Consider the following 15,570-nt stretch of genomic DNA (forward strand, 5'->3'; position numbering starts at 1 on the left):
CTGTGAGACCAGTATTAGTTTCCGATACACCACTGCAGGTTCAATGTATTCCTTGGACCTTCACATTGACTATGAAACACAGAAATCGCATCGGAATTAAATACAAAAGGCACAATGCCGCCTTAAGTACAAGAATAGAGAATCTTCTTACGGTCGGTGCTTTGAGCATTCCCTGTGAGACCAGTATTAGTTTCCGATACACCACTGCAGGTTCAATGTATTCCTCGGAGCTTCACATTGACGATGAAACACAGAAATCGCATCGGAATTAAATACAAAAGGCACAATGCCACCATAAGTACCAGAATAGAGACACTTCTTACAGTCGGTGCTTTGAGCATTCCCTGTGAGACCAGTATTAGTTTCTGATACACCACTGCAGGTTCAATGTATTCCTTGGACCTTCACATTGACGATGAAACACTGAAATTACATCGGAATTAAATACAAAACGAACAATTCCGCCATAAGTGCAAGAAGAGTGAGACTTCTTAGAGTCTGTGCTTTAATCCTTTCCTGTGAGACCAGTATTAGTTTCCGATACACCACTGCAGGTGCAATGTATTCCTTTTACCTTCGCATTGATGATTAAACACAGAAATCGCATCGGAATTAAATACAAAATGCTCAATGCCGCTTTCAGTACAAGAATAGAGACTCTTCTTACAGTCGGTGCTTTCAACATTCCGTGTGAGACCAGAATTAGTTTCCGATACACCACTGCAGGTGCAATGTATTCCTTGGACCTTCACATTGACGATGAAACATAGAAATCGCATCGGAATTAAATACATAATGCTCAATGCCGCCTACAGTACAAGAATAGTGACTCTTCTTACAATCGGTGATTTGAGCATTCCCTGTGAGACCAGTATTATTTTCCGATACACCACTGAAGGTTCAATGGATTCCTTCGACCTTCACATTGACGACGAAACACAGAAATGGCATCGGAATTAAATACAAAAGGCACAATGCCGCCTTAAGTACAAGTATAGAAACTCTTCTTACAGTCGGTGCTTTGAGCAATCCCTGTGAGGCCAGTATTAGTTTCCGATACACCACTGCAGGTTCAATGTATTCCTAGGACCTTCACATTGACGAAGAAACATAGAATTCGCATCGGAATTAAATACATAAGGCTAAATGCCACCTTAAGTACAACAATACAGACTCTTCTTACAGGCGGTGCTTAGCGCATTCCCTGTGAGACCAGTATTAGTTTCCGATACACCACTGCAGGTTCAATGTATTCCTTGGACATACACATTGACGATGAAACACTGAAATTACATCGGAATTAAATACAAAAGACTCAATGCCGCCTTAAGTGCAAGAAGAATGAGACTTCTTAGAGTCTGTGATTTTATCCTTTCCTGGGAGACCAGTATTAGTTTCCGATACACCACTGCAGGTTCAATGTATTCCTTGGACCATCACATTGACGATGAAACACAGAAATCGCATCGGAATTTAAGACAAAAGGCGCAATGCCGCCTTAACTACAAGAATAGAGACTCTTCTTACAGTCGGTGCTCTGAGCATTCCCTGTGAGACAAGAATTATTTTCCGATACATCACTCCAGGTTCAATGTATTCCTTGGACAATCACATTGACGATGAAACACAGATATCGCATCGGAATGAAATACAAAAGGCAAACTGCCGCGTAAGAACAAGAATAGAGACCCTTCTTACAGTCGGTGCTTTCAGCATTCCGTGTGAGACCAGTATTAGCTTCCGATACACCTCTGCAGGTTCAATGTATTCCTTGGATCATCACAGTGACGATGAAACAGGGAAATCGCATCGGAATTAAATACAAAAGGTTAAATGCCGCCACAAGTATAAGAATACTGACTCTTCGTACAGCCGGTGCTTTGACCATTCCCTGTGAGGCCGGTATTATTTTCCGATACACCACTGCAGGTTCAATGTATTCCTTCGACCATCACATTGGCGATGAAACACAGAAATCGCATCGGAATTAAATACAAAGGCACAATGCCGACTTAAGTACAAGAATATAGACTCTTCTTACGGTCGGTGCTTTGACCATTCCCTCTGAGACCAGTATTAGTTTCCGGTACACCACTGCAGGTTCAATGTATTCCTCGGAGCCTCATATTGACGATGAAACACAGAAATCGCATCGGTATTAAATACAAAAGGCACAATGCCGCCTTAAATACAAGAATAGAGACACTTCTTACAGTCGGTATTTTGAGTATTCCCTGTGAGACCAGTATTATTTTCCGATACACCACTGCAGGTTCAATGTATTCCTTGGACATACACATTCACGATGAAACACTGAAATTACATCGGAATTAAATACAAAAGACTCAATGCTGCCTTAAGTACAAGAATAGTGACTCTTCGTACAGTCGGTGCCTTGAGCATTCCCTGTGAGACCAGTATTAGTTTCCGATACACCACTGCAGGTTCAATGTATTGACTAGACATACACATTGACGATGAAACACTGAATTTACATCGGAATTAAATACAAAAGGCACAATGCCGCCTTAAGTACAAGAATAGAGACTCTTCTTACAGTTTGTGCTTTGAGCATTCCCTGTGAGACCAGTATTAGTTTCCAATACACCACTGCAGGTTCAATGTATTCCTTGGACATACACATTACCTATGTAAAACAGAAATTATATCGAATTAAATACAAGAGTCAATATGCCGCCAAAAGTGCAAGAATAGAGACTCTTCTTACAGTCGGTGCTTTGAGCATAAACTGTGAGACCAGTATTAGCTTCCGATAGACCACTGCAGGTTCAATGTATTCCTAGGACCTTCACATTGACGAAGAATCCCAGAAATCGCATCGGAATTAAATACAAAAGGCAAACTGCCACCTTAAGTAAACGAATACAGACTCTTCTTACTGTCGGTGCCTTGCGCATTCTCTGTGAGACCAGTATTAGTTTCCGATACACCACTGCCGGTTTAATGTATTCCTTGGACCTTCACATTGACGATGAAACACAGAAATCGCATCGGAATTAAATACAAAAGGCACAATGCCACCATAAGTACAAGAATAGAGACACTTCTTACAGTCGGTGCTTTGAGCATTCCCTGTGAGACCAGTATTAGTTTCCGATACACCACTGCAGGTTCAATGTATTCCTTGGACATACACATTGACGATGAAACACTGAAATTACATCGGAATTAAATACAAAACGAACAATTCCGCCATAAGCGCAAGAAGAGTGAGACTTCTTAGAGTCTGTGCTTTAATCCTTTCCTGTGAGACCAGTATTAGTTTCCGATACACCACTGCAGGTGCAATGTATTCCTTGGACCTTCGCATTGACGATTAAACACAGAAATCTCATCGGAATTAAATACAAAATGCTCAATGCCGCTTTCAGTACAAGAATAGAGACTCTTCTTACAGTCGGTGCTTTCAGCATCCCGTGTGAGCCCAGAATTAGTTTCCGATACACCACTGCTGGTGCAATGTATTCCTTGGACCTTCACATTGACGATGAAACATAGAAATCGCATCGGAATTAAATACATAATCCTCAATGCCGCCTTCAGTACAAGAATAGAGACTCTTCTCACAATCGGTGCTTTGAGCATTCCCTGTGAGACCAGTATTACTTTCCGATACACCACTGCAGGTTCAATGTATTCCATCGACCGTCACATTGACGATGAATCACAGAAATGGCATCGGAATTAAATACAAAAGGCACAATGCCGCCTTAAGTACAAGTATAGAAACTCTTCTTACAGTCGGTGCTTTGAGCAATCCCTGTGAGACCAGTATTAGTTTCCGATACACCACTGCAGGTTCAATGTATTCCTAGGACCTTCACATTGACGAAGAAACACAGAAATCGCATCGGAAATAAATAGATAAGGCAAAATGCCGCCTTAAGTACAACAATACAGACTCTTCTTACAGTCGGTGCTTTGCGCATTCCCTGTGAGACCAGTATTAGTTTCCGATACACCACTGCAGGTTCAATGTATTCCTTGGACCTTCACATTGACGATGAAACACAGAAATCGCATCAGAATTAAATACAAAAGGCACAAAGCCGCTTTAAGTACAAGATTAGAAACTTTTCTTACAGTGGGTGCTTTGAGCATTCCCTGTGAGACCAGTATTAGTTTCCGATACACCACTGGAGGCTCAGTGTATTCCTCGGACCTTCACATTCACGATGAAACACAGAAATCGCATCGAAATTAAATACAAAATGCACAATGCCACCATAAGTACAGGAATAGGGACTGTTCTTACAGTCGGTGCTTTGAGCATTCCCTGTGAGACCAGTATTAGTTTCGGATACACCACTGCAGGTTCAATGTATTCCTTGGACATACACATTGACAATGAAACACTGAAATTACATCGGAATTAAATACAAAAGACTCAATGCCGCCTTAAGTACAAGAAGAATGAGACTTCTTAGAGTCTGTGATTTTATCCTTTCCTGTGAGACCAGTATTAGTTTCCGATACACCACTGCAGGTGCAATGTATTCCTTTTACCTTCGCATTGACGATTAAACACAGAAATCGCATCGGAATTAAATACAAAAGGCACAATGCCGACTTAAGAACAAGAATATAGACTCTTCTTACTGTCGGTGTTTTGACCATTCCCTGTGAGACCAGTATTAGTTTCCGGTACACCACTGCAGGTTCAATGTATTCCTCGGAGCTTCATATTGACGATCAAACACAGAAATCGCATTGGAATTAAATACTAAAGGCACAATGCCGCCTTAAATACAAGAATAGAGACACTTCTTACAGTCGGTATTTTGAGTATTCCCTGTGAGACCAGTATTAGTTTCCGATACACCACTGCAGGTTCAATGTATTCCTTGGACATACACATTCTCGATGAAACACTGAAATTACATCGGAATTAAATACAAAAGACTCAATGCTGCCTTAAGTACAAGAATAGTGACTCTTCGTACAGTCGGTGCCTTGAACATTCCCTGTGAGACCAGTATTAGTTTCCGATACACCACTGCAGGTTCAATGTATTGACTGGACATACACGTTGACGATGAAACACTGAATTTACATCGGAATTAAATACAAAAGGCACAATGCCGCCTTAAGTACAATAATAGAGACTCTTCTTACAGTTTGTGCTATGAGCATTCCCTGTGAGACCAGTAGTAGTTTCCAATACACCACTGCAGGTTCAATGTATTCCTTGGACATACACATTACCTATGAAAAACAGAAATTATATCGAATTAAATACAAGACGCAATATGCCGCCTTAAGTGCAAGAATAGAGACTCTTCTTGCAGTCGGTGCTTTGAGCATTCCCTGTAAGACCAGTATTAGTTTGCGATAGACCACTGCAGGTTCAATGTATTCCTAGGACCTTCACATTGACGAAGAAACACAGAAATCGCATCGGAATTAAATACAAAAGGCAAAATGCCGCCTTAAGTAAAAGAATACAGACTCTTCTTACAGTCGGTGCCTTGCGCAATCTCTGTGAGACCAGTATTAGATTCCGATACACCACTGCCGGTTTAATGTATTCCTTGGACCTTCACATTGACGATGAAACACAGAAATCGCATCGGAGTTAAATACAAAAGGCACAATGCCACCATAAGTACAAGAATAGAGACACTTCTTACAGTCGGGGCTTTGAGCATTCCCTGTGAGACCAGTATTAGTTTCCGATACACCACTGCAGGTTCAATGTATTCCTTGGACATACACATTGACGATGAAACACTGAAATTACATCGGAATTAAATACAAAAAACTCAATGCCGCCTTAAGTTCAAGAAGAATGAGACTTCTTAGAGTCTGTGATTTTATCCTTTCCTGGGAGACCAGTATTAGTTTCCGATACACCACTGCAGGTTCAATGTATTCCTTGGACCATCACATTGACGATGAAACACAGAAATCGCATCGGAATTTAATACAAAAGGCGCAATGCCGCCTTAACTACAAGAATAGAGACTCTTCTTACAGTCGGTGCTTTGAGCATTCCCTGTGAGACCAGAATTAGTTTCCGATACACCACTCCAGGTTAAATGTATTCCTTGGACATTCACATTGACGATGAAACAGAGATATCGCATCGGAAAGAAATACAAAAGGCAAACTGCCGCGTAAGTACAAGAATAGAGACTCTTCTTACAGTCGGTGCTTTCAGCATTCCCTGTGAGACCAGTATTAGCTTCCGATACACCTCAGCAGGTTCAATGTATTCCTTGGATCATCACAGTGACGATGAAACAGGGAAATCGCATCGCAATTAAATACAAAAGGTTAAATGCCGCCACAAGTATAAGAATACTGACTCTTCGTACAGCCGGTGCTTTGACCATTCATAGTGAGACCAGTATTATTTTCCGATACACCACTGCAGGTTCAATGTATTCCTTCGACCATCACATTGGCGATGAAACACAGAAATCGCATCGAAATTAAATACAAAATGCACAATGCCACCATAAGTACAGGAATAGGGACTGTTCTTACAGTCGGTGCTTTGAGCATTCCCTGTGAGACCAGTATTAGTTTCGGATACACCACTGCAGGTTCAATGTATTCCTTGGACATACACATTGACGATGGAACACTGAAATTACATCGGAATTAAATACAAAAGGAAAAATGCCGCCTTAAGTGCAAGAAGAGTGAGTCTTCTTAGAGTCTGTGCTTTGATCCTTTCCTGTGAGACCAGTATTAGTTTCCGATGCAGCACTGCAGGTTCAATGTATTCCTTGGACTTACACATTGACGGTGAAACACTGAAATCGCATCGGAATTAAATACAAAAGGCACAATGCCGCCTTAAGTGCAAGAAGAGTGACACTTCTTGGAGTCTGTGCTTTGATCCTTTCCTGTGAGACCAGAATTAGTTTCTGTAACACCTCTGCAGGTTCCATGTATTCCTTGGACCTGCACATTGACGATGAAATACAGAAATCGAATCGGAATTAAATACAAAAGGCACAATGCTGCCTTAAGTACAAGAATATAGACTCTCCTTACAGTCGGTGATTAGAGCATTCTCTGTGAGACCAGTATTAGTTTCAGATACACCACTGCAGATTCAATGTATTCCTTGGATCATCACAGTGACGATGAAACAGGGAAATACGCATCGGAATAAAATACAAAAGGCACTATACCGCCTTAATTGCAAGAAGAGTGACACATCTTGGAGTCTGTGCTTTGATCCTTTCCTGTGAGACCAGTATTAGTTTCCGATACACCACTGCAGGTTCAATGTATTCCTTGGTCCTTCACATTGACGATGAAACACAGAAATCGCATCGGAAATAAATACTAAAGGCACAATGCCGCCTTAAGTACAAGAATAGAGACTCTTCCTACGGTCGGTTCTTTGAGCATTCTCTGTGAGACCAGTATTAGTTTCCGATACACCACTGCAGGATCAATGTATTCCTAGGACCTTCACATTGACGAAGAAACATAGAAATCGCATCGGAATTAAATAGAAAACGCAAAATGCCGCCTTAAGTACAACAATACAGACTCTTCTTACAGTCGGTGCTTTGCGCATTCCATGTGAGACCAGTATTACTCTCCGATACACCACTGTAGGTTCAATGTATTCCTTGGACCTTCACCTTGACGATGAAACACAGAAATCGCATCGGAATTAAATACAAAAGGCACAAAGCCGCCTTAAGTACATTATTAGAAACATTACATACAGTGGGTGCTTTGAGCATTCAATGTGAGACCAGTATTAGTTTCCGATACACCATTGCAGGTTCAGTGTATTCCTCGGACCTTCACATTGTCGATGAAACACAGAAATCACATCGGAATTAAATACAAAAGGCACAATGCCACCATAAGTACAAGAATAGAGACTGTTCTTACAGTCGGTGCTTTGAGCATTCCCTGTGAGACCAGTATTAGTTTCTGATACACCACTGCAGGTTCAATGTATTCCTTGGACATACACATTGACGATGAAACACTGAAATTACATCGGAATTAAATACAAAAGGCTCAATGCCGACTTAAGGTCAAGAAGAATGAAACTTCTTAGAGTCTGTGCTTTTTTCCTTTCCTGTGAGACCAGTAGTAGTTTATGATACACCACTGCAGGTTCGATGTATTCCTTGGATCTTTACATTGACGATGAAATAGGGAAATCGCATTGGAATTAAATACAAAAAGCACAATGCCGCCACAAGTACAAGAATAGTGACTCTTGGTACAGTTGGTCCTTTGAGCATTGCCTGTGAGACCAGTATTAGTTTCCGTTACGCCACTGCCGGTTCAATGTATTCCTTGGACGTACATATTGGCGATGGAACACTGAAATTACATCGGAATTAAATACAAAAGGCACAATGCTGCCTTAAGTGCAAGAAGAGTGACACTTCTTGGAGTATGTGCCTTGATCCTTTCCTGTGAGACTATAATTAGTTTCCGATACACCACTGCAGGTTCAATGTATTCCTTGGACCTTCACATTGACGATGAAACACAGAAATCGCATCGGAATTAAATACAAAATGCACAAAGCTGCCTTAAGTACATCATTAGAAACTTTTCTTACATTGGGTGCTTTGAGCATTCCCTGTGAGACCAATATTAGTTTCCGATACACCACTGCAGGTTAAGTGTATTCCTCGGACCTTCACATTGACGATGAAACACAGAAATTGCATCGGAATTATATACAAAAGGCACAATGCCACCATAACTACAAGAATAGAGACTGTTCTTACAGTCGGTGCTTTGAGCATTCCCTGTGAGACCAGTATTAGTTTCCGATACACCACTGCAGGTTCAATGTATTCCTTGGACCATCACATTGACGATGAAACACAGAAATCGCATCGGAATTAAATACAAAGTGCACAAAGCTGCCTTAAGTACAGCATTAGAAACTTTTCTTACATTGGGTGCTTTGAGCATTCCCTGTGAGACCAGTATTAGTTTCCGATATACCACTGCAGGTTGAGTGTATTCCTCGGACCTTCACATTGACGATGAAACACAGAAATCGCATCGGAATTAAATACAAAAGGCACAATGCCACCATAACTACAAGAATAGAGACTGTTCTTACAGTCGGTGCTTTGAGCATTCCCTGTGAGACCAGTATTAGTTTTCGATACACCACTGCAGGTTCAATGTATTCCTTGGACATACACATTGACGATGAAACACTGAAACTACATCGGAATTAAATACAAAAGACTCAATGCCGCCTTAAGTACAAGAAGAATGAGACTTCTTAGTGTCTGTGTATCTTTCCTTTCCTGTGAGACCAGTATTAGTTACCGATGCACCACTGCAGGTTCAATGTATTCCTTGGCCATTCATATTGACGATGAAAAACAGAAATCGAATCGGAATTAAATACATAAGGCACAATGCCGCCTTAAGTACAAGAATATAGACTCTTCTTCCCGTCGGTGATTTGAGCATTCCCTGTGAGACCAGTATTAGACTCTGATACACCACCGCAGGTTCAATGTATTCCTTGGATCTTCATATTGACGATGAAACAGCGAAATCGCATCGGAATTAAATACAAAAGGCACAATGCCGCCACAAGTACAAGAATAGTGACTCTTCGTACAGTCGGTGCTTTGAGCATTCCCTGTCATGCCATTATTAGTTTCCGATACACCACTGCAGGTTCAATGTATTCCTTGGACCATCACATTGACGATGAATCACAGAAATCGCATCGGAATTTAATACAAAAGGTGCAATGCCGCCTTAAGTACAAGAATAGAGACTCTTCTTACGGTCGGTGCTTTGAGCATTCCCTGTGAGACCAGTATTAGTTTCCGATACACCTCTGCAGGTACAATATATTCCTAGGACCTTCACATTGACGATGAAACACAGAAATCGCATCGGAATTAAATACAACAGGCACAATGTCGCCTTAAGTACAAGAATAGAGACTCTTCATACAGTCGGTGCTTTGAGCATTCCCTGTGAGACCAGTATTTGTTTCCGATACACCACTGCAGGTTCAATGTATTCCTTGGACATTCACATTGACGCGAAACACAGAAATCGCATCGGAATTATATACAAAAGGCACAATGCCGTCTTAAATACAAGAATAGAGACTCTTCTTACAGTCGGTGCTTTCAGCATTCCCTGTGAGACCAGAATTAGTTTCCGATACACCACTGCAGGATAAATGTATCCCTTGGACCTTCACATTGACGATGAAACACAGAAATTACATCGGAATTAAGTACAAAAGGCACAATGCCGCCTTAAGTACAAGATTAGAGACTCGTCTTAAAGTCAGTGTTTTGAGCATTCCCTGTGAGACCAGTATTAGTTCCCGATACACCACTGCAGGTTCAATGTATTCCTTGCACCTTCACATTGTTCCTCGGACCTTCACATTGTCGATGAAACACAGAAATTACATCGGAATTAAGTACAAAAGGCACAATGCCGCCTTAAGTACAAGAATAGAGACTCTTCTTACAGTCGGTGCTTTGAGCATTCCCTGTGACACCAGTATTAGTTTCCAATACACCACTGCAGGTTCAATGAATTGACTGGACATACACATTTACGATGAAACACTGAAATTACATCGGAATTAAATACAAAAGGCACAATGCCGCCTTAAGTACAAGAATAGAGACTCTTCTTACAGTCGGTGCTTTGAGCATTCCCTGTGAGACCAGTATTAGTTTCCAATACACCACTGCAGGTTCAATGTATTCCTTGGACATACACATTGCCGATGAAAAACAGAAAATATATCGGCATTAAATACAAAAGGCACAATGCCGCCTTAAGTGCAAGAATAGAGACCCTTCTTACAGTCGGTGCTTTGAGCATTCCCTGTGAGACCAGTATTAGTTTCTCATAGACCACTGCAGGTTCAATGTATGCCTAGGACCTTCACATTGACGAAGAAACACAGAAATCGCATCGGAATTAAATACAAAAGGCACAATGCCACCATAAGTACAAGAATAGAGACTCTTCTTACAGTCGGTGCTTTGAGCATTCCCTGTGAGACCAGTATTAGTTTCCGATACTCCACTGCAGGTTTAATGTATTCCTTGGACCTTCGCATTGACGATGAAACACAGAAATCGCATCGGAATTAAATACAAAAGGCACAAAGCCGCCTTTTGTACAAGATTAGAAACTTTTCTTACAGTCGGTGCTTTGAGCATTACCTGTGAGACCAGTGTTTGTTTCCGATACACTACTGCAGGTTCAATGTATTCCTTGGACATACATATTGACGATGAAACACTGGAATTATATCGGAATTAAATACAAAAGACTCAATGCCGCCTTAAGTACAAGAAGAGTGAGACTTCTTAGAGTCTGTGTGTTTATCCTTTCCTGTGAGACCAGTATTAGTTTCCGATACACCACTGCAGGTTCAATGTATTCCTTGGTCCTTCACATTGACGATGAAACACAGAAATCGCATCGGAATTAAATACAAAAGGCACAATGCCGCCTTAAGTACAAGAATAGAGACTCTTCTTACAGTCGGTGCTCTGAGCATTCCCTGTGAGACCAGTATTAGTTTCCGATACACCACTGCAGGTTCAATGTATTCCTTGGACATACACATTGACGATGGAACACTGAAATTACATCGGAATTAAATACGAAAGGCACAATGCCGCCTTGAGTGAAAGAATAGAGACTCTTCTTACAGTCGGTGCTTTGAGCATTCCCTGTGAGACCAGAATTAGTTTCCGATATACCACTCCAGGTTCAATGTATTCCTTGGACATACACATTGACGAAGAAACACTGAATTTACGGCGGAATTAAATACAAAACGAACAATTCCGCCATAAGTGCAAGAAGAGTGAGACTTCTAGGAGTCTGTGATTTAATCCTTTCCTGTGAGACCAGTATTAGTATCCTATACACCACTGCAGGTGCAATGTATTCCTTGGACCTTCACATTGACGATGAAACACAGAAATCGCATCGGAATTAAATACAAAATGCTCAATGCCGCATTCAGTACAAGAATAGAGACTCTTTTTACAGTCGGTGCTTTCAGCATTCTGTGTGAGACCAGAATTAGTTTCCGATACACCACTGCAAGTACAATGTATTCAATGGACCTTCACATTGACGATGAGACATAGAAATCGCATCGGAATGAAATATAAAAGGCAAACTGCCGCGTAAGTACAGGAATAGAGACTCGTCTTACAGTCAGTGTTTTGAGCATTCTCTGTGAGACCAGTATTAGTTTCCGATACACCACTGCAGGTTCAATGTATTACTTGGACCTTCACATTAACGATGAAACACAGAAATCGCATCGGAATTAAATACAAAAGGCACAATGCCGTCTTAAGTACAAGAATAGAGACTCTTCTTACAGTCGGTGCTTTGAGCATTCCCTGTGAGATTAGTATTAGTTTCCGATACACCACTGCAGGTTCAATGTATTCCTTGGACCTTCACATTGACGATGAAACACAGAAATCCCATCGGAACTAAATACAAATGTCACAATGCCGCCTTAAGTAAAAGAATAGAGACTCTTCTTACGGTCGGTGCTTTGAGCATTCCCTGTGAGACCAGTATTAGTTTCCGGTACACCACTGCAGTTTCAATGTATTCCTAGGAGCTTCACATTGACGATGAAACACAGAAATCGCATCGGAATTGAATACAAAAGGCAAAATGCCGCCTTAAGTACAAGAATACAGACACTTCTTACAGTCGATGCTTTGAGCATTCCCTGTGAGACCACTATTAGTGCCCGATACACCACTGCAGGTTCAATGTATTCCTTGGACATACACATTGACGATGAAACACTGAAATTACATCGGAATTAAATACAAAACGAAAAATTCCGCCATAAGTGCAAGAAGAGTGAGACTTCTTAGAGTCTGTGCTTTAATCCTTTCCTGTGAGACCAGTATTAGTTTCCGATACACTACTGCAGGTGCAATGTATTCCATGGACCTTCGCATTGACGATTAAACACAGAAATCGCATCGGAATAAAATACAAAATGCTCATGCCGCTTTCAGTACAAGAATAGAGACTCTTCTTACAGTCGGTGCTTTCAGCATTCCGTGTGAGACCAGAATTAGTTTCCGATACACCACTGCCGGTGCAATGTATTCCTTGGACCTTCACATTGACGATGAAACATAGAAATCGCATCGGAATTAAATACATAATGCTCAATGCCGCCTTCAGTACAAGAATAGAGACTCTACTTACAATCGGTGCTTTTGAGCATTCCCTGTGAGACCTGTATTAGTTTCCGATACACCACTGCAGGTTCAATGTATTCCTTCGACCTTCACATTGACGATGAATCATAGAAATGGCATCGGAATTAAATACAAAAGGCACAATGCAGCCTTAAGTACAAGTATAGAAACTCTTCTTACAGTCGGTGCTTTGAGCATTCCCTGTGAGACCAGTATTAGTTTCCGATACCCCACTGCAGGTTCAATGTATTCCTAGGACCTTCACATTGACGAAGAAACATAGAAATCGCATCGGAATTAAATAGATAAGGCAAAATGCCGCCTTAAGTAAAACAATACAGACTCTCCTTGCAGTCGGTGATTTGCGCATTCCCTGTGAGACCAGTATTAGTTTCCGATACACCACTGCAGGTTCAATGTATTCCTTGGACCTTCACATTGAGGATGAAACACAGAAATCGCATCAGAATTAAATACAAAACGCACAAAGCCCCCTTAAGTACAAGATTAGAAACTTTTCTTACAGTGGGTGCTTTGAGCATTCCCTGTGAGACCAGTATTAGCATCCGATACATCACTGGAGGTTCAGTGTATTCCTCGGACCTTCACATTGACGATGAAACTCTGAAATCGCATCGAAGTTAAATACAAAATGCACAATGCCACCATATGTACAAGAATAGGGACTGTTCTTACAGTCGGTGCTTTGAGCATTCCCTGTGAGACCAGTATTAGTTTCCGATACACCACTGCAGGTTCAATGTATTCCTAGGACAAGACATTGACAATGAAACACTGAATTTACATCGGAATTAAATACAAAAGACTCAATGCCGCCTTAAGTACAACAAGTATGAGACTTCTTAGAGTCTGTGTTTTTTTCCTTTCCTGTGCGACCAGTATTAGTTACCGATACACCACGGCAGGTTCAATGTATTCCTTGGCCATTCATAATGACGATGAAAAACAGAAATCGAATCGGAATTAAATACATAAGGCACAATGCCGCCTTAAGTACAAGATTATAGACTCTTCTTCCTGTCGGTGATTTGAGCATTCCCTGTGAGACCAGTATTAGTTTCTGATACACCACTGCAGGTTCAATGTATTCCTTGGATCTTCATATTGACGATGAAACAGCGAAATCGCATCGGAATTAAATACAAAAGGCACAATGCCGCCACAAGTACAAGAATAGTGACTCTTCGTACAGTCGGTGTTTTGAGCATTCCCTGTCATGCCAGTATTAGTTTCCGATACACCACTGCAGGTTCAATGTATTCCTTGGACCATCACATTGACGGTGAAACACAGAAATCGCATCGGAATTAAATACAAAATGCACAAAGCTGCCTTAAGTACAACATTAGAAACTTTTCTTACATTGGGTGCTTTGAGCATTCCCTGTGAGACCAGTATTAGTTTCCGATACACCACTGCAGGTTAAGTGTATTCCTCGGACCTTCTCATTGACGATGAAACACAGAAATCGCATCGGAATTAAATAAAAAAGGCACAATGCCACCATAACTACAAGAATAGAGACTGTTCTTACAGTCGGTGCTTTGAGCATTCCCTGTGAGACCAGTATTAGTTTCCGATACACCACTGCAGGTTCAATGTATTCCTTGGACATACACATTGACGATGAAACACTGAAACTACATCGGAATTAAATACAAAAGACTCAATGCCGCCTTTAGTACAAGAAGAATGAGACTTCTTAGAGTCTGTGTTTTTTTCCTTTCCTGTGAGACCAGTATTAGTTACCGATACACCACTGCAGGTGCAATGTATTCCTTGGCCATTCATATTGACGATGAAAAACAGAAATCGAATCGGAATTAAATACATAAGGCACAATGCCGCCTTAAGTACAAGAATATAGACTCTTCTTCCTGTCGGTGGTTTGAGCATTCCCTGTGAGACCAGTATTAGTTTCTGATACACCACTGCAGGTTCAATGTATTCCTTGGACATTCACATTGACGATGAAACACAGATATCGCATCGGAATGAAATACAAAACTCAAACTGCCGCGTAAGTACAAGAATAGAGACTTTTCTTACAGTCGGTGCTTTCAGCATTCCCTGTGAGACCAGTATTAGCTTCCGATACACCTCAGCAGGTTCAATGTATTCCTAGGACCTTTACATTGACGATGAAACACAGAAATCGCATCGGAATTAAATACAATAGGCACAATGTCGCTTTAAGTACAAGAATAGAGACTCTTCTTACAGTCGGTGCTTTGAGCATTCCCTGTGAGACCAGTATTAGTTTCCGATACACCACTGCAGGTTCAATGTATTCCTTGGACCTTCACATTGACGATGAAAC

This window comes from Schistocerca americana, chromosome 6 (assembly GCF_021461395.2).
Source record: "Schistocerca americana isolate TAMUIC-IGC-003095 chromosome 6, iqSchAmer2.1, whole genome shotgun sequence".
NCBI classification, from domain to species: Eukaryota; Metazoa; Arthropoda; class Insecta; order Orthoptera; family Acrididae; genus Schistocerca; species Schistocerca americana.